At 39.3% G+C, this 18,311-nt stretch overlaps 1 protein-coding gene across 2 annotated transcripts in view; it reads right to left on the bottom strand.

The window, feature by feature from the left end:
• EYA4 (EYA transcriptional coactivator and phosphatase 4) overlaps positions 1 to 17,274 on the bottom strand; it is a 254,223-nt gene extending 236,949 nt beyond the window's left edge. For both annotated transcript variants that reach the window (XM_008567174.1, XM_008567175.1), the window contains exon 1: positions 17,148 to 17,274. The gene's annotated coding sequence lies outside the window, so the exon portion shown is untranslated. The remainder of the gene's footprint in view (positions 1 to 17,147) is intronic.
• Between the last annotated feature and the right edge of the window lie 1,037 nt (positions 17,275 to 18,311).

Here is an 18,311-nt window from a genome sequence, read left to right as displayed (position 1 = left end):
TAGATACTTCTCTCTTTTCAAATGACTTGTGGCCCCAGTTGTTCAGTCAAGGACTGGTGAAATCTGAGAAATACTATTTGCTTTAAATCTGACTCTTTAAGCTTGAAGAAAGAAATGGAGAGGGTGAAGAAAGCTTGGGAAAATACTGGTTAAACTAGTAAGAAAAAAATCACACTAAATAACAATTTTAAGTAGGAGAATTGAAACTCAGGAAGATGACAGAGTAAGAAGCGTGCTAGTCCCCAGGCCTATCTAGGGCTGCAGCCATGTTCTTCTTCAACCGCTTGAACAAACCATACTCGTCTAAGAAGAAGCTTCAGGTGCTGCCCATAAATACAGCTATGGCCCACACCTGGACAATACAACTTGTTTGTTTAGTACCTCACTCCTTTTTCATGATTGTAAAACGAAACAAAAAAAAAGCAATGAGTTTCTTTGAAGAAAATATTTAAGATACACAAATTCGAAAAATTATTCGCAGTCCCTAAATCAAGACTGTATCTTCAAAAAATATTGATTCTTTTAAAATGCATGAATGGAGGTCAGAAGGAAGGAATGGAGAAATAAGAAAATAGGGACACACTCTTAAGGTACATATGAGGAATAAATAACTTTAATTCCATGAAGTTTCAGATTGAATCAGGCAAACAGAATCGTGGATTTCAATGTCGGCTGTGACTCAGTGTATAGCTTTGGGAAAACCTTGTAATTCCTCTGTACTTCAGTTTCTCACCCTATAAAAGGAGTATATTGCTTGAAATTTAATTCCCTCATAGTAGAGTTTTGATTCAATGTTTGTAAAATGCTTTTTAGCTTCCGTGATTAGTAGGCAAAATACTGTAGTAGTTGTATAATACACTTTCCAAAAAAATATAAAGGTAACTGGTCAAATCTAATGTAAAATAATACTTGAGAAACAAACATCAGTCATATTTATTACCTCTCCATTCCATTTTCTAAGTAATAAAAATTACTTCTAACCGAAAAAGTATCAAATTAATATTCAAGCCAGTTGAAGTGTTATCATCACAGGCCTCACCTCCTTTGGGGAAAGGAGAGTTGTTTTGTTTTCCAGGCTACCACACATGTTTATATGGTAAAGTCAGGAATGTTGGGCATGGTTTTGAAGGCCTCTAGCGTATTCATTGGTTTCTGGCATTCTAATGCTCTCTACTCTAATAACCATAAAAGTACTCTTGAGTGCTTCTGGAAATATATAACAAATCCTTAATCAATTTAAGAGTGTTTTAACTGCATACATGAAATTTCTTGGGAGGAAAATGTTAGCTATTCTACACACATATACTACTTAAGTTAGCAAGAGAGTTCCTTCTCAAAGGCACAAGGCAGTTTCCCTATAGTAATATAATTTTCAGTTTTATGTGCATAAGTCCTATCGAATCCCTTAGAATAACAGGAAATTCTGCAGGAAAAAAAAAACCCACAAAAATTATTAGCCATATTTATCCAATGCTGGAGGAATATGTTAGCTATTTTGAGTTGGATTACTCTTTGAAGGCACTAGATAACCACTGAAGGTTAATCAAAATCTTGATTAACCAAAAACTGTGGGAACTGAATATTCATGGAGGTAGAATTTTCTATGTATAATAAGAATCTAACAATAAAGCAAACTGATTAATATACTTCTTTTTAAACTTTATGTATCATGTTACTTTAGCCAGGACTTGAGTATCAATTTTCTGGATTGTGATGCATTAACTTTAATTTTTACATTAAATAGATTACATATTTTACAGACTTACAAATTAGTATATTGATATGAAATGGTTGATATTTTGATATGTAGTAATGTTTATCAATACATTCAGATGATGTCTATATCTTTCTATGTTAAAAGCTACAGTCACATATAAAGTAATATATGTAGGTGCTTAGAACTATGCCTGGCACACAGTAGGCTCTTAATAAAGTGATTCCTCATAAATTATTTCTCCTAATAATTCTGATAAATATTTTATGGTGCTAAATGAAAAAATGTAGTGAACATAATACACGCTGATTTCTTTCTTCATACCAATTAGTTTAAGAACTATAAATATATACAACAGTCATTCATCTAACTGTATAATATTTCTCAAGTCATAAATTAACTATATACATCATATAAATTTTTTATACATGTGGCTAATAAAATTATCTGTCCTAATCAGTGGAGTATTCCAATTAGTGAGTGTATGAGTCTCAAGGAATTTACTACTATAAACATTCTTTTTAACCAGAACACAAATAATTACAACATTCAATTAACCAGAAATTTTTGCACTCGGCTTTATAACAAAGAAGAAAGCATCAGATAGAGATGCAAGGTATTATAATCTTTTCGAAAGTATTTCAGCACCCTCTCTACAAAATGCACATACACTTTCACCTACTAATCTTACATCTAGAATTTTATCTACAGGAATTTTTTGGCAGATGTACAAAGAGTCTAAAAATCATCATTGCAACTCTATAATACTAAAAGTCTGGAAGCAACCTAAATATACGTCAAGCGGGGAACAGTGAAATTATGAAACACTTGCATATATTAACTACAAGGGTACTTCAAAAAGTTCATGGAATGATTCACATTATCTTTCAATTCTATTTCTCCATGAACTTTATGAAGTACTCTCATATGTACTGATGTAGGAAAATATTCAAGATTCATCAGATCAAAAGTAAGTTTTAAGAAAATCGATGACCCCATTTGAAGTTGAATATGTAAAATAACAATAAATTACATCCTGACATAGTTATTACATTTACACATGCATAGAAAAAAATGTATGAAAGAAAGCACGACAGAGTATGAGAACAACAATTTACCCCAATTTCCACAGGAGGAATAAATTTTTGGAGGAATAAATATTAATAAAGTGGGAAAACCCACTTTAAATATATCTGTATGAGGGTACTTAAGAAAGTTTGTTCAAATATTCATATCTTTTGATTCCATTTTTCCATGAACATTTTGAAGTACCCTCTCATTTTTTTAAAGTTTTTAATAAAGTATAACATACATATGGTAAAATTAAAAGTTGACAGCTGATTAATTTTTATTGAATAAACACTCCCATGTCACTGGCAACCAAACCAAGATAAAGGGCATTATCAGCATTCCAGAAGCTCTTTCCTGCCCCCTTCAAGTCACTCCCCTCAAAAGTAACCCCTATCAGATATGTTTTAGTATGGTTACACCAAATGTGAATTACTTTAAAAACAAAAAAGAATTTTTTAAAAATGCTGTTGCTTTAGCAGCATGAATTTCCCTTTACTTTGAATATTAAGTACACTAGGCAGTGTATTCAAAGAAATCAATTCAAAATATATATTAAGCTTTACGGTGGGCCAGCCACTAAAACAAGTGTCTTTCCTTTATGAACTCGGTATGCCGTACAGCAACGTCACAAGGCAGGTACTATTACTATTCCCTGTTTACACCTACTGAATCTATGGCTTGCAGCAGCTCAGGAAATAACTTGCCCAAGCTTACATGACTGATGAGTGGCAGAGCCTGGATATCCGCAAAGGTAGTCTGATTCCAGTTTTTGCAACACCTTGTCAGACACAAACAAACAAAAATAAAGGCAGCAAGATGTGGACTTGTGAGTACTGGACTGTCGTTTTGAGAATTTGTTTTGAGAAAATGACTTAATGTCACGTAATACAACATCTTATTTGCAAAATGGAAGGGTTAGGCTAGATTCCTCTTCTGAACTGACTCTGATAAATAATATGACCCACTAAAATATAGAGCAAATATGCTTCATTGTGATGTAGTGCATGTACTGTATTCAGAAATGACTCATACAAGGAAATAAAATCACAATTTTTGAAACTATTGGAAACCAGAATCTTAATTTATAACATTATTTTTGGACATAAGAAGGTTATTTTTACACACACCCCCCCCAAATAAGCAAGTTGGTGTTTTTGAAGGGTCTTGTTCATCTTTGTGCGGAAAATGCCTAAAAACAAACGACTAGAAACTAAACAAAAATTTTTCCTTCCTCAATTGTGCTTGAAAAAAGACCTAATTTCTCTTACCAAAAGGCCACATATACTAACAGATAGACCTGAGACTTTTGGCTTCCGAATTTTGAAACATTGACACGAAAAATATAGAACATGCTTCCTCTCAGATGAAATCCATAATTGTGAGGGTTAAAAATTCTCCAAAATAACATGAAATTTATCTCAGCAGAAAGCAATAGAAGAGGTCAGTTTGTTTCTGGAGGAACGCTGGGAGTATAAAGGCCATAAACCTCAACTAGAAATCTATTTTTCTAATTTTGGTTCATTTAAAATACCAGTTTAGGCTTAACATATAGTTTCTTGCACTAGAAAATCAATAACACTTTGATACAAACAAAGCTTTAAATAAGTCAGAGTAGAAGAATAACCAATACGTGGCTACTTCAAAAAGTTCATGGGACAGTGTGGCTGCAGAGGAGGGAATCAGGAGGAGAGGTGTAAGAGATTAAATCAGAGAGGGATCATGAGACTAGATTTTGTGGGACCTTGTGAGCTAACACAAGATGTTAGTTTTGATTCTGGGCACAGTGGGAAGTCACTTAAAGGCACTGAGCATAGGAGAGACATTATCTGACTTACAGTGTAACAGGATCACTCTGGCTGCTGTGTTCAAAATATATTAGAATGAGAAAGGGCAGAGCAAAAGCAGAAAGGACAGGTAGAAGGCTATTGCAATACTTTGGTGAGAGATTAGAATAGTAAGACATTTAAGGGTAGATTCAAAGGATTTACTGTCTGGTTGAATGTAGGGTAAGAAAGAGGAGTCAGCAATGATTCCAAGGTTTTCTCCTGAGCAGATGGAAAGACGTACTTTCCCTTAACTGAAATAGAGAAGACTGACTAATTTACAGGAAAATGCATTCAAAACATAATTTACTATTGGTGGAAGGCTTTTTATGTACAATCAAATTCCCACTTGTAAGTAAAAAAAGAAAAAAAAAGTAATGGAAAAATAGAATTTAAAAATAATATAAACTTTTGAAGACCCCTCATAAACTGACTTTCATGACCATAAGCAAAGGAGAATTTGTTTTCCAAAATGTAGACAGGATTCACTGTTTGTTAGTGTCTGGTTTTGAATCTATGTCCTTTGAAGACATGCATAGAACAGTGCAGTTACTTAATTTCCATCAATTATACTCAGGCATTGGGACAAAAGAGGGGAAAAGATATGATCTCTCCCCTCAGTGAGTTCAGAATCTCTCTAAGAGATTCTGAGAGAGTCTTCTCTAAGAGAAGACTCACATATAATTAGTCACAACACAATATGCTGTTATATTAATAGCCCAAATAAAGTGCCATGGTATTATGGATAGAAAAAAATTAATTCTGCCTGAGCCTTAGGGAAGGCTTCCCAGAGGAACATGTGAACTAAGCCTTGAAAGATCAGTAGATTTTTTGTCCAGGTACGCAGCAAAAGAGTGAGAGGCAAGTAGGTTAAGGGAGTTGGGGACCTGGAAGACAGGGGTGGTGAGTGTATCCCAGGGAGAAAAAAAGGAAGTGCCTGATTGTATTATAAGAAATAAAGCATTCATAAAAAAATAGGTAAGTCTCATGCCATTAGGACTCACCGTAAGAAGAATCAACTTGAGAAAGTAGATATGTAACTTGAATACTCTGGGGGGCTCCCTGATTTATGAACCCGGGAAGTGCTCATTTGGAAAAACAGAACCTCTGATTTTTGGCAGTTCTCCAGTGACGACAGGGCTACCAGGCTTCCTGTTCAATATCTGGCATAAAGTGCCTGGATGGACCTGAGATTTGCGGTGCCTTCTTTGGACTTCCCGTCAACACGTGGAGCAGAACTCTACTATCTGAAAACTCATAATTTAAGCCCCTGCTTTAACCTCCCCACCCCCATTCCCCTGGAATGCCCCCCATCTGTCATTGGGTTACCCAGCACCCACTTCATCTCTCTGCTAACAGGTAGCTGAGCAGGATCCTTCGCCTTTGAGAAAACAGAAAGACATTTTGGTCACATACAGTATGCAAGATTGGCAGCCCTTTTCCCCCCTAAGAATACATTTCAAAAATTAAAATGTAAATCAAAGGAGGTGTGAGACAAGAGGGAGAGAGAAAGTGAGTGTATGTGTGTGTGTGCTTTCACGTACCTCTACACTGCCTAGTTGAGCATCAATTAGTAAATGATGTGAAATCCCTAGGTAAGTCTGATCGCTTCCAGGTAACATGATACAATTAAAGTAAAACTACGAAATTAGACAATACACCTGTATGGAATTTCAAGTATCTCTGTAATTATGGATGAGATTTTTAAAAAATTCTGTACTGTTTAGAGCTCGTAAAAGTATTAGTCTAATATATTCATAATATTAATGCTTCATATTTCAAAATAATTTTCCCATTCAACCCAAAACTCAATAAGCAAAGTTATCCTTTCTCACTTTATGTTAACATTCTGTTCCTATTTTGTTCCTTTCAAGTAATTTTCGAAACATCTTTCATACACAACTAAACCCTAGCAGAGGTAACGCTCAAACTACATCACATTTACTTATGCTGAACTGCATATCGATTTATAGATAAAATATATATGTCAACATTAAACCTACCCAATTAGGGCCGGCCCAGTGGCGCACTGGAGAGTGCGCCGCTTGGGAGCACGGCGGCGCTCCCGCCGAGGGTTTGGATCCCATGTGGAGACCGGTTCCCGCTCACTGGCTGAACGTGGTGCGGGCACGACACCGAGGGTTGCGATCCCGTTGCCGGTCAGTAAAAAAGACAAAAAAAAAAAAAAACCTACCCAATTAGAACATAAAAGTTTGAATTTGGTTATTCTGCAAAGGAGAGGTGTTACAGTATTTTCATTTTTAATTTCTTTGGGCTGTACAAATGTTATTAAACTCAAAATCCTGAACTTCTGGTACAAACTGAAAGCTAAGACATACATCATTTGAAAATTTCTCCTTACAATTGAACAAATGATTTAATTCATTAAGTATTAATCTTAGGCAGTTGGGATTATTGATAACTTTATTCTTTCTGACACTACAGACTAAAAGTAGAAAAAGCAGACTAAAGTAAAAGTTTCTTCTTACAGAATACTTAACTATGGAAAAGAGCAGATAATTTTCATTACTGAAAAAATGAATCACAAGTATCTACTAGCAAGTAACAGTTAAAAAAATAGAAAGACTAGAGCTACAGGTGATTCAAATAAGTATTTACTTCCTACATACTCTCCCAGGTAGTCTGCTTCCCCCCAATCATATAATATTTCAAACAAAAGGAAAATATGCTGAAGATGGTCAATCTGTGTAAAGCTTATCTATATAAATCCCTTCTATGTAAAGTTAATCAATCAACACAGACCAATGAGTATTGTTTGACTTCCTGTTTAAACTTGGGAGGAAGGTATTAGGATTCTCTACACTTGACTGGAAATAGAACAATCCTCTTATGCAGAGCCCTGGGAATCTTTCAACTATGTCATGCGATATTAAGAGCTGTTTAGATTACGGGTTCTCAACTGTGGGCAACTTTGCTCCCAGAGAACATCTGATGATGTCTGGAGACACTGTCATTACTTAGGGGAGGGGGTGCTACTGGCATCTAATGGGTAGAGGCCAAGAATGCCACTAAACATCCTGTGGTGCACAGGACACCACCCATGAACAAATTATCCAGCCCAAATGCCAATTATCAGAGCTTGAGAAATCCTGGGCTAAACACATTGAGGGATTCAGGCACATGTCAATGTTACCATTTTTTATACAGATGCGCCTGGGAGTAGTTCCAGGTAAGCAGTAAAAACCAGACCCTGACAATTAACATTTTAATGCCCCTTTTTCCCTTAGCCCCATCCTGCCATAGAGCCATTATATCTGACTCCAAGGACCAAGTGATAAGTTCTAGAAATAGAGGTGTTAATATCTCCTATTGTCTCTTCAAGGGTAAAAATCACTGCAGTATCTAAAGTTATCTTTTAAAAAGTTTACATTTAATTCATCAAGCCTACTGACAACTGAAAATTACGTAAAGTCTTATCATTGGTACCTTCAGGCTAAAAAAAAAAGCAACTGAGGAAACTTAAGTATTGACTATAAAATAATAGTACCATTATAGAATGTGTTTGTAATTGTTTATGGTGTTGAAGAATCACATAGATTAAAGCCCTAAAAAATCTAGATCAATATATGTGGAAATATTTGATAAAAGAAATACTGCACAATGTAAATATCCAAAGCTGACTTCTGAGCACCTATAACGTCTTCTTTTAGGGAATACAGCCTCAGATTTGCCAAGAGGACCCCAGAGCACCAAATTTGTACTTGGACCATGGGTGACTCTACTTATGGTCCTCAATCTATGACCCCAAAAAGGACTTTCAACTCTATATATCACTGGGAAATTTGGGTAATCTAATGAATGGTGCATAGTCATAATCATATAACTAATACTCATATCAGGCACTTTTCTAAACCTATATATTTACTCTTTGAATTCTCATCAGAACCTCATGAGGTATTTCTACTGCACATGAGAAAACTGAAGCAAAATCAGTTTAAGTAACATACTTGACATTACAGAGTCTTTAGTGTGAAAGGTGGAGTTTGAACCCAGGCAGCCTGGCTCCATATTCTTTGCACTTAACCATGATGCTTTAAAAAAAAAATGGGTCCCTTGGATTTCAAGTGCTATGAAATACCCATATCGCTAGAGACTTTCAGTATCCTTGGTTTATCCACTAGATCACTGACTTCCCAATGGAACACACTTCTACATCCACACACAAACTTATAACCTGGGTCTGGATTCAGAGCTGCATTTCTATTGGGTTAATACCAAAAATCCCTAAGGGTGTTCTTAAGGTTGTCCTGCCTTGTAATGGTCACAGCTCTTCCCACTGTTCCCAATCTCATGGCCAGGGATGTTCAGTGTCACTACCACTGCTCCCAAGCCCAGTGCCTTAACTCTCTCACTCAACAAGAATTTAGTGACCACCTACTCGCTATGTGTCAAGCAGTGCACTGTGTACTGGACATACAAAGATGACAAATACAGTTAATCCCTTCAGTAAATTCTCAGCCTAGAGCAGGACTTAGACTGCTGTAAGGCACTGCATTTCAATGTGGCAAGTACTACGGTAACGGTAGAAACCGGGCACTTTGGGAGTAAGGAGAAAGAAACACCCAACTCGGCCTCTAGAGGTCAAAGGAACTTACCAGAGGAGATAACATTTTGTGTCTTAAATATTAAAAAAGAAATAGAAAAGGAAGTTTCAAAAGCAGAGGGAAGATGTCTTCCAGACAGAAAGAATCATAAGTACAAGGAAATGAAGTGGAAAGGACAGAGGTATATTTGAGAACTGCAGTTTTCCACATGGCTGGAGGAGAGATTTCTTGCAAGTGGGTAGTAAGAGAGAAGAATGGCAACCTCACAAGGGTCTCAGCACGAAGGGCCTCATAGGCCTTGCTGAGAATTTTGGAATTTGCCCTATAGGCAACAGTGAAAATTTCCTAAAGAATTTGAAGTCCAGGAGGGACCTGATAAACATTGTGAACAAATGAGGTTGAACATCCTAGGGAAGGGAGAGTCTTAGAGACAGATCCAGCACTGACCAGAATGGTCCCTGAGAGAGGCAGTCAGGATATCACAATTCCACTTGTTATGACAAAGACAATATTTTGACCAAATATGTATAAGACAGTGTCCACCTAAGACTAATTAGAATACCTGAGGATTAATCCTGTGACTTTGGTTACAACGGTTAACGCATCATGCTAGCCCTTCCCAAAGAATGTCATGTGCAAAATGTAAAACTATAAGACACTAGAAGCCCCAAGGTCTTCAAAATAATAGAGTAAAAAAAAAAAAAACTGTCCATCCTATTCTAATTTTAGCATGTCTTCAGCAACACTGATGATGAAAAAGCATTTAATCAGCATTTGCCAAGTACCCAGAACTTTGCCAGATACTTTCATGATTGAAGCCTTTAAAAACTAAAGTCAATAATTAAGGAGACAAAACAGACCTAAATTAAAATTCTTTGTGAGTCAACTAAGAAACATAAAACAGTAACATCATATTAACACCTAAAGTTCATGTAAAAAATTTCAGTACAATTGCTGTTCTTGACAGACTTATTGAGGTTTGCAATCATAAATTACCTACTAGAATCACAGTTTGAGATTATTGAAAAACCTGCAAAAGGAAATGTGGAACGTGACTCACCCACCTTGTGATTAAACTTGGCTAGAATTACTTGAGTCACAATCATACATAAATACATATTTGCATTATAACATAAAAGTTAAAGTGAAAAGAATTAGCTAAAGTAGAGATCTGTTGACTCCCCAAGTCATCATCACTTTCCACATACTAGATACATTAAGTTAGAAATAGTCAATCTCTTAATCAGAACATTCAGGTCTTTGCAAGTCCTCTAACATTAGGGAGTTCAAAGTTAGAGGTGAAATGTAATGAATAGATCACTCCATTGGGTATATGCAGAGGTCTGTAAATTGTATGTATGACCTTGTAGAGAATAAGCCTCCCAATATGTGGTATACCTCCTTGATTAAGGATAGAATTTCAAATTTAATGCTGTTGCTTTTGTGAGAAGAAATAAACTTAATGGCATATGAATGTAAATTTTTATGATTTAATTGTACCTTTCACAAGAAATGCCTCTTTCATTTTAAAAATAAAGGGGGAAAGAATAACAGAAATAGTAGCAATAATTGACATAAAAATCGAAAGTCCCATCAATTTAGGCCAGTGCTGGTGTTTCTTCATAAAGTCTTTAAAGGAGAAAAGATGTTCTAATAAACAAACCTTTGCAGGTACCAGTTCTATGTGCCTAATTCAGAGTTGTAACTACATGTCGGGAACATTTTTGACAATTTTAATTTTCTCGGGTTAAACTGAAGTAAAGTTGCAGATTGGGTAATAAAAATATTCAAGTTCTATGAGGGCGAACAGACATATTTTTTGCCAATGTATCACACAGGGGGATGTTTTATGGTATTTGAGAGCTTGTTTTTTAATGATGACACACTAACATACTAGAGTAGGTCCTCTTAATTGACCCCTTTCATCGTCAGAAGAGTCGTTCCTTTTTGTCGCAATTTTCATACACTCGAAGACCCTTCCTGAGAGGCAGTCATGGTAAGAGGGCACTGCTGGTGAGTCATCCTCAGGCCACCCACATCCTGCTCCACTCAGAGCAGTGGCACATTTCTCTAGTGGGCTACCAGCAGTTTTCATTTGAATAAAGGGGGGTATCTGACTACATACACAGTAATAATAATAAAAACCCCACTGATTTAATGAAAAATACTTAAAAATTTTTAAAGTTATTAACAGCAAAACAAAAATATTCACCTACAGAAAACCCTGAAAATGCAAAGTCTGATAACCATATAAACCGAAAGTATTTCCAAAATACGGGGTGACTCCATTACCATTTAAAAATCCATTATGAACTCTTTAACGAGAAATCCACTAAGCACTCTTTAACTTCTCTTTCCTTATTAGTTAATTCAAAGTAAATATGTGGATTTGAGATTCATAATCATCATTCAGGCTTAAAACAACAACAATAAAAAAAACTACAAAATTGATAACATCAAATCGGTGGATAGGGCTTGAAAAGCAAAAGAAAATTCTACCTCTAAGTTAAATGTTAAAAAGAACTGGTCTTAAGTTCCTGATGATTAGGAAGCATTACAAAGTTACAGCGTTTCTCCAAATGCACTCTTTGTTACCAACCTTCATGATTCTGGCTATGTGGGCCAAGCACTGGTTCGCTGTTACTTAATATTGTTTCTTTAAATCGGTGCATGAAAAGGTTTTTATTTTTTACTTCAGTAATTTTTTTTGACCTTGTCTTAAACTTATCATTCATGTAATTACAGGTTTAATATGAAATTTAACATTCTTTTTCTAATATCTAGTTATCCTTACATAACTAATAATATAAAAATAAAACGTCCAAGTATCATTTAAAAAGGCCTTACATACAGACAGTGGAAGCAACAGCCTGACACAATGCTTAAGGATAAGGTGCTGGGGTCTAATTGGGGAGTCAGGATCCTGGCTCCTTCCCACTCCATGACTGAGTCTCAGCTTCCTCGTCTATAAAATGGGAATAATAAAAGTACTAATTTATGGCATAGTTGAGAAGATTAAGATAAGCTAATCCATGTAAATACTTAGAACAGGGTTTTGCATCCTCAGTAAATGTTAGCTATAATATTATGATGGTGATAATGATTATGATGACTTACATACAGACAGCAAAATTGCAGCTATCCTGATGATTTTTATTTAAAAACATATTTTAAGATATGAATATACTTAAGAAAATATACTCATATATGAAATTTCAAGATGGCTATTCTATTCTAGTTTAATTCAACTTCCCTTTGAAAATATTGAAATGTAATAATAGCCATCAGACTTTGTCTAAAAATTTCAACCTAAAAAAAATTACCTGTGGAAAAAAATATTTTAAAAATCCTAACATGATACTACAGGTCCTTCTCCCAAGGTCCAAAGGTACATTAATATAAATTTACTTACTCTATATAAATAAAAGCTTTAAAAATATGAACATGCTGTATTAAAATATTTCCTATGAAAAAAATAAGAATTTCTGATATTTTCATATGGTGTCTTTCTTCATCAGCTATGCACTGAAATCTCAGGGTAAGAAAAGGGCCAGACAACGCTGAAAGGTTTCAAATATCAAACTATACTGTTATGTCAGTGCCCTAAGATCAATTAGCACCTTTCAATGACAGAAAAGGTTACAGTGTGACTCAGAGGTGCATTCTCAGAAACTGTCTTAAATCGTCATATAAATGTGGATTTGATAACTTAAAATGGTTTCTATTTTTAAATTAATCAGTTTCATCTCTTTTTCTGGAAGAGTGAAAGGGTTTAGGGTAGTGAATATAGTGGTATTCGTTTTCAATATCTCTCTATTAATGAAAACATTGATGGGGAAATGGTAAGAATCACAAACTTCAAGCATAAAATGACATCATTAAGGCATATACTAAGGTACAGGGCCACAAGCAATATTAGGTGACAGTAATGTTTACAAAGTCTTCAAAACTCTTAAAAGCAATCAAAGTTGCTTGTACTGCTTTTGAATATGTGACTCTTGTTTATTTTCTTCCACTCAAGTTCAAACTAAATGACGCCAAGTTTGGCTCCATGTACAGTTTAATGAATATTCAGTGTCTCCCACATTAAAACACATCTAACTGCAAAATGCAATAATGCACAAACTGCAATAAAGTACCCCATTGCATCTCACCCATCTTGAGGGCAAATGTCTGAAAGAGCATGTCGTTTCTTAGCTCACTGGGAAAAATTCATGAGAGAAGCAGGTACACTGCAAACCACCCCATTCCCCTTGGTGTTGATTTCCTTCACCTAGTAACCACTGTAATAAAATCCTCCAACTGTATTTCTGAATACAATTAGTTTAAGATAGTCTACAGGGAGACACATTATAAGAGTTTAGCATATGTAAGAATAATATCCATTTGAAAAAGAAACTGTCAGTATTATATTCTCGCTGAAAAAATACCAAGGTGTTTGATAGAGGTTTATCAGCTCGTCAATGAGAGGATTCAAAACGTCTCCCACTTTTGATAGCCATGCTTTTCTATTTGTTTCTTAAGTGAGTGATCTGAAATATTTACAACCAGACAGTACCTAATTTTAGGTTTTAAGTGCTTTAACAGCTCCATGAAATATGATCAGCAGCTGCAATACAGAACTATGGTGAATAAACTCCCTATAAAGGGGGGCCTGTATTTACTGAATGTTCAGTGTTCTTGTATTTACCTAATAGGAAAAAAAAGATAATGAAAAACCATAATAAATACTTGCATTCTTAAATTACTTAACACTTCACTAAGTCTTGAATGGGATTATCTCCCCTCTTCGTGAATTCTGTACACAAAGTGTGGGGTTCCGTTGGGTGAAATAAGTTTAATTTTATTATTTGAAAGTTAGAATGTGAACTTGCCAACATCCTAACTTTTTATAACAATAGTTATGGTTTTTCTACCATTTTATCTTTCTAAAACTTCTAGATAATTTAATTCCGGTGCATGAAATTCAAAAGGAATCTCAAGCCACACAAATATATTTTTAGACACGACATCAGTCATTTAGAGCTTGCAACAGAGATTGAAAACATGAAACTGGACACTCTATTTCCCGTGGCTATGTAAAATTTATTTACACTCCAAATCACCATATAAATAAAAAAGAAACTCTCAGAAAAGAGGTCTTGTTTTTCTTTTTTTAATCCCAAAGAAGTTAAAAAAAAAAATTATAGCAAAATGACAAAGCACTCATCTGCCAGTCTCCCTTAAAATAAGAAACTTTTATGCAAAGACATTTTTCCCCAGCTTCTAGAAATCTTCTAGAATTCAGTATCTGTATTTCTTAATAAGAATCACAATTGTTTTTAAAACAATTTATTTTTATACAAATCTTTGAATTCACAACTGTGAATATATACATTTATACAGAACTTTTCATTTTGGAAATGAGAAGTTAAATTTCTAATATTCAATGAAATAAATACTAATAAAAAGAATAAGTGAGTAAATCTTTTTATTTGTTATAATTGTGAAACAGCCTCTAATGACATGACCTTAAAATGTTGAAGCATACTGCTTTCGGGAAATTTACAAAGGCAAACGGGTTTTGAAAACCACATTGCTTTCAGACCTTCACTTATTATGAAAGGCAAGGACATATCCCTAATAATGAGAAAAAGGAACTGTTTCCAGCTAATCTAATTATGTTACATTTAAGGTTGTAACTTTCAAATGTTTTAATTTTCTTGTACAGTCATTTCTAAAAGTAGGTTTGATTTTGAATGACTTACAACTTTTAATCAGGTGGAACAAACTATTTTTATGGCTTATAATAACGATAAATGTGGGTGTAGTTACATCTGCATGTGGTATTGTTGCCATACAAATCAGGTTCTGGCAGTCTAGCTCCACACAAAACAGTATGTTTTTGACAACTGCTTTTTATTTCTTGGGATAATGTTATTTTTAAAAATACACAAATGTCTCTCAACGCAATATTCTACAACGCACCACACCACGTATCAAATATTCTGTCTTAGGATTCTCTCCCTGACCCCTGTCTTAGGTTTGGTTCTTCAGGTATAAGCTTGCCAAAAAATATTTTTAAAGAAAAAAAGAGGGAGAGAGAAGAAAAGAAATGGCAATGTTTCTGCTTAAAACCAAGCTCAATCACAATTCTTGTCCTGAGGAGGTTTTAAAAATAAAACCAAAAACAACCCAACAAACAAAAAACCATCGTCAGCTTCAAATCCTGTCAGTCACCTACGTGTAAATGAAATTTCAGAAGCTGTTGATGGAGAGCCCGCTGTTGTTAAACGCTCCTAAGACTCCCACCTAAATCCCGCAGGAGCCCGCACTGGAAATGACAAACACCCGATGGTGCAAAAAAGCGGCCGCTGATGAGAAGAGGAACAAAATTCCATATTCGAGAAGATATATTTCACTCCAACGATTACGTTGATCCCAGGGTGCCAAGCCAAAAGGGGTAAGGGAGAAAGAAAACTGTTAAGTATGAGCTCTTAATGTGAAACCTAACCTGTTGGTTCTCTTAGGTATCAGATTTTGGAAGTGTCTGTAATGACAGCCAGGAAAGCAAATTAATGGCCAACGGCCCACTGGGTTTGAACACCAGACTCCTGTTACCTCCTCACAGATCAAGTACACAACACACAGGCACACGGAGGTGCTCCACGTGGAGCTGCTCTGCAACCAAAACACATGCCCGGGCGCTCTTCTGCACCTTGGCAGAAAGGGCAGAGGGACCTGCACCTTCCTCCGCTGCCTTCGGGTTAAGACTCATGAATGACTCTCTGTCCTCTCGGTAGCCGCGGGGAGAGGCGCAGGGGGGCAAGGTGACAGAGGACAGTCTCCAAACACCACCCTCCCACACACACTCCCACCCAAAGCGCAAACCCCCTTAGTCTTCATGGGAAGGAATAAGAGGGGTGGTGGCGAAGGGTGACACTGCCACCCCAACTAGGAAGAGATGACAAAAATTAAACTGCGTTCTCCGGTTTCGCCACCGCTCTGCCAAGGGACTCAGTCCGCCAATTCTCTAATCGCTCCGAGCCGTTCGGAATCTCGTGTACAAAGAAAGAAAAATCTTTAAAGTGCTACCAAACGAAAGTTTGCGCTGTCCTGCGGCGCACAATAAAACAAGCACGCGCACGGTCTCCTTCCAAATCCCGCGTAACCGTTGCAAGTCCCACCGCCTCCCCAGACCCAGCCGACTTCGGAAAGGGAAAACCTGCTGTCCTCGGCCGGGTCCCTCGGCTGGGAGAAGCTGTAATCCCTCCAGGGCATCCGCGCCTCGAGCCAATGAACGCGACTGCTCTGACAAGGCGCCTCTAATTTCACGGACCCCGGCAAACCGCAGGAGACACTCGGTCCGCGCCACATAAAAACTATTAAAATGGGATCACCGCAGTTTAAAAGCCCAGTTCGTGCCTGGAGATCAGAGCACAAGCACCGAACGTACCCACGCACCCGGCATCTTGAAAATCCCGGCGCCCGGGGCCCTCCAGGGGACCCTGACTCAGCATCCCTGCGCCCGGGCTATCTGGGGGGTCATCACAAAGTAACAAATGTCAAGCAAGGACGTAGCGGAGACCCAGGTGTCGCGCCTCTGCGAGGGGCCGGGGTGCAGGTAGGAGCGGCGCGCGGGTCGGAGAAGGGCAGCGAACCTCGTTCCGCGCCCGCTCCGCTGCGTCCCCGCAAGGGACAGGCCCGCTCCGAGGCGACCCTCGAGGGGCAGAAGCGTCTTCCGGGACAGAACGCACCGCTGCAGTCCGAGTGGCCCGGGCCTTCGGGCTTGGGGCACCCCGCCTCGGGGCACTCCGCCTCCGGGCACCCCTGGGGGCTCCGGCACCCACGCGCCGTCCCGCGGCGCGGCCTCTGTCCCCAGCGCTCGGCGCCCCCAGCAAAGCCTCGCGCGCTTTCCCGGGGAGAGCGTGGGACTCCCCCAAACCCGCCCCCCCCACGGGGTTCAGGGCGGGAGTGGGAAGAGGGGGCACTCACCTCCCGACGCCCAGACCGCCTCGGGATCCCGAGGTTCGAGCGTCTGTCCCAGCCGCGGATGCGTGCGTCCGTACTCGAGTATTTACTCTCGCTCCTTCCAGTGTCGGAGTATTCCCTTCGCGCTGTGCCTCTGGTGGAAACAGGACATCCCCTTCGGCCACCCCCCAACAAATAGCGTACACAAGTGGGGGAGAAACGGGGCGGGGGGAGAAGCCGGCTCCGAGGGGGAGGAGGAAAGGAGTGGAGCCAAAACTCAGCACTGACGACAGGGCGGCGAAGCAGAAGAAAAGGAGAGAGCGCGCGCCCAGCCGCCGCCGCCGTCGCTCCCCCGCGCGACCCGAAGCTCTGTCCCCCTCTCTCTCTCTCTCCGGGAGCGACAACTTCACGAGGACTGGATGGAAGTTTTGCGCGGAAGCCGGGAGCGTCCCGAGCGTGCGCCGCGCGGCGGGCAGCCTCGCACTTGCGCGCGGAGTTGGAGGCGGGAGGGGGGGGGACGTCGCCGCAGGCCACCGCGGGCGAGGGAGGCCGCTGGGAGCCTCGGGCCAGGCCGCCGGGGACGCGGGAGACGGCGGCGCGCGGGAGACCGACTCCTTTTTATTCCACCTCGGGTGACTGCCCGTTGTCATCGTTTGCGGGCTCGCGTGGGGACCTCCCGGGGCCTCGGGGCCCTGGGCGTCCCCCGTGGCGCCGGAGTAATCTCCGCGCCCTCCGCGCCGCCCCCACCCCGCCCCCGCCCGGCCTGGCGCGGGCCGCTGCAGCCTCTCGGCTGAGGGGAGGAACCCGCTGCCGCGCTCCCCTCCCTGGACGAGGGAGCACTGTCCCCACCTGCTCCTGCGGGCAGCCTTCAGAGTTGCCTGTAACTCTCCCGCTCCCCGGTGCCCCGGTGTCGGCCAGTGCGGGCCCCCTGCCGGACTCCTTCCCACTTACCCCAAGGGAGGAGACAGAAGGGACTTCGCCTACTTGCAACCACGTCAAATAAAAACCAACCCACCCCAGACTGGAGAGCTTTCTCTGACAGGAGGGAAGACGCTTTTCCGTGGAGATGTGTGCTATGAAGGAGAAAGCAGTCTGGGGATAGGCTGTGCTGGGAAGGACCTGGGCCCCTTCCAGCGCTGGGTGCAGGTATAGGCACCCCTCCCAAACGCCCAAAGGTCAGGCAGTGAC

This window comes from Galeopterus variegatus, unplaced genomic scaffold, assembly GCF_000696425.1.
Source record: "Galeopterus variegatus unplaced genomic scaffold, G_variegatus-3.0.2 Scaffold301, whole genome shotgun sequence".
NCBI classification, from domain to species: domain Eukaryota; kingdom Metazoa; phylum Chordata; class Mammalia; order Dermoptera; family Cynocephalidae; genus Galeopterus; species Galeopterus variegatus.
The sequence above is the reverse complement of the archived record's forward strand: the minus strand, read 5'-3'. Positions and strand labels throughout refer to the sequence as shown.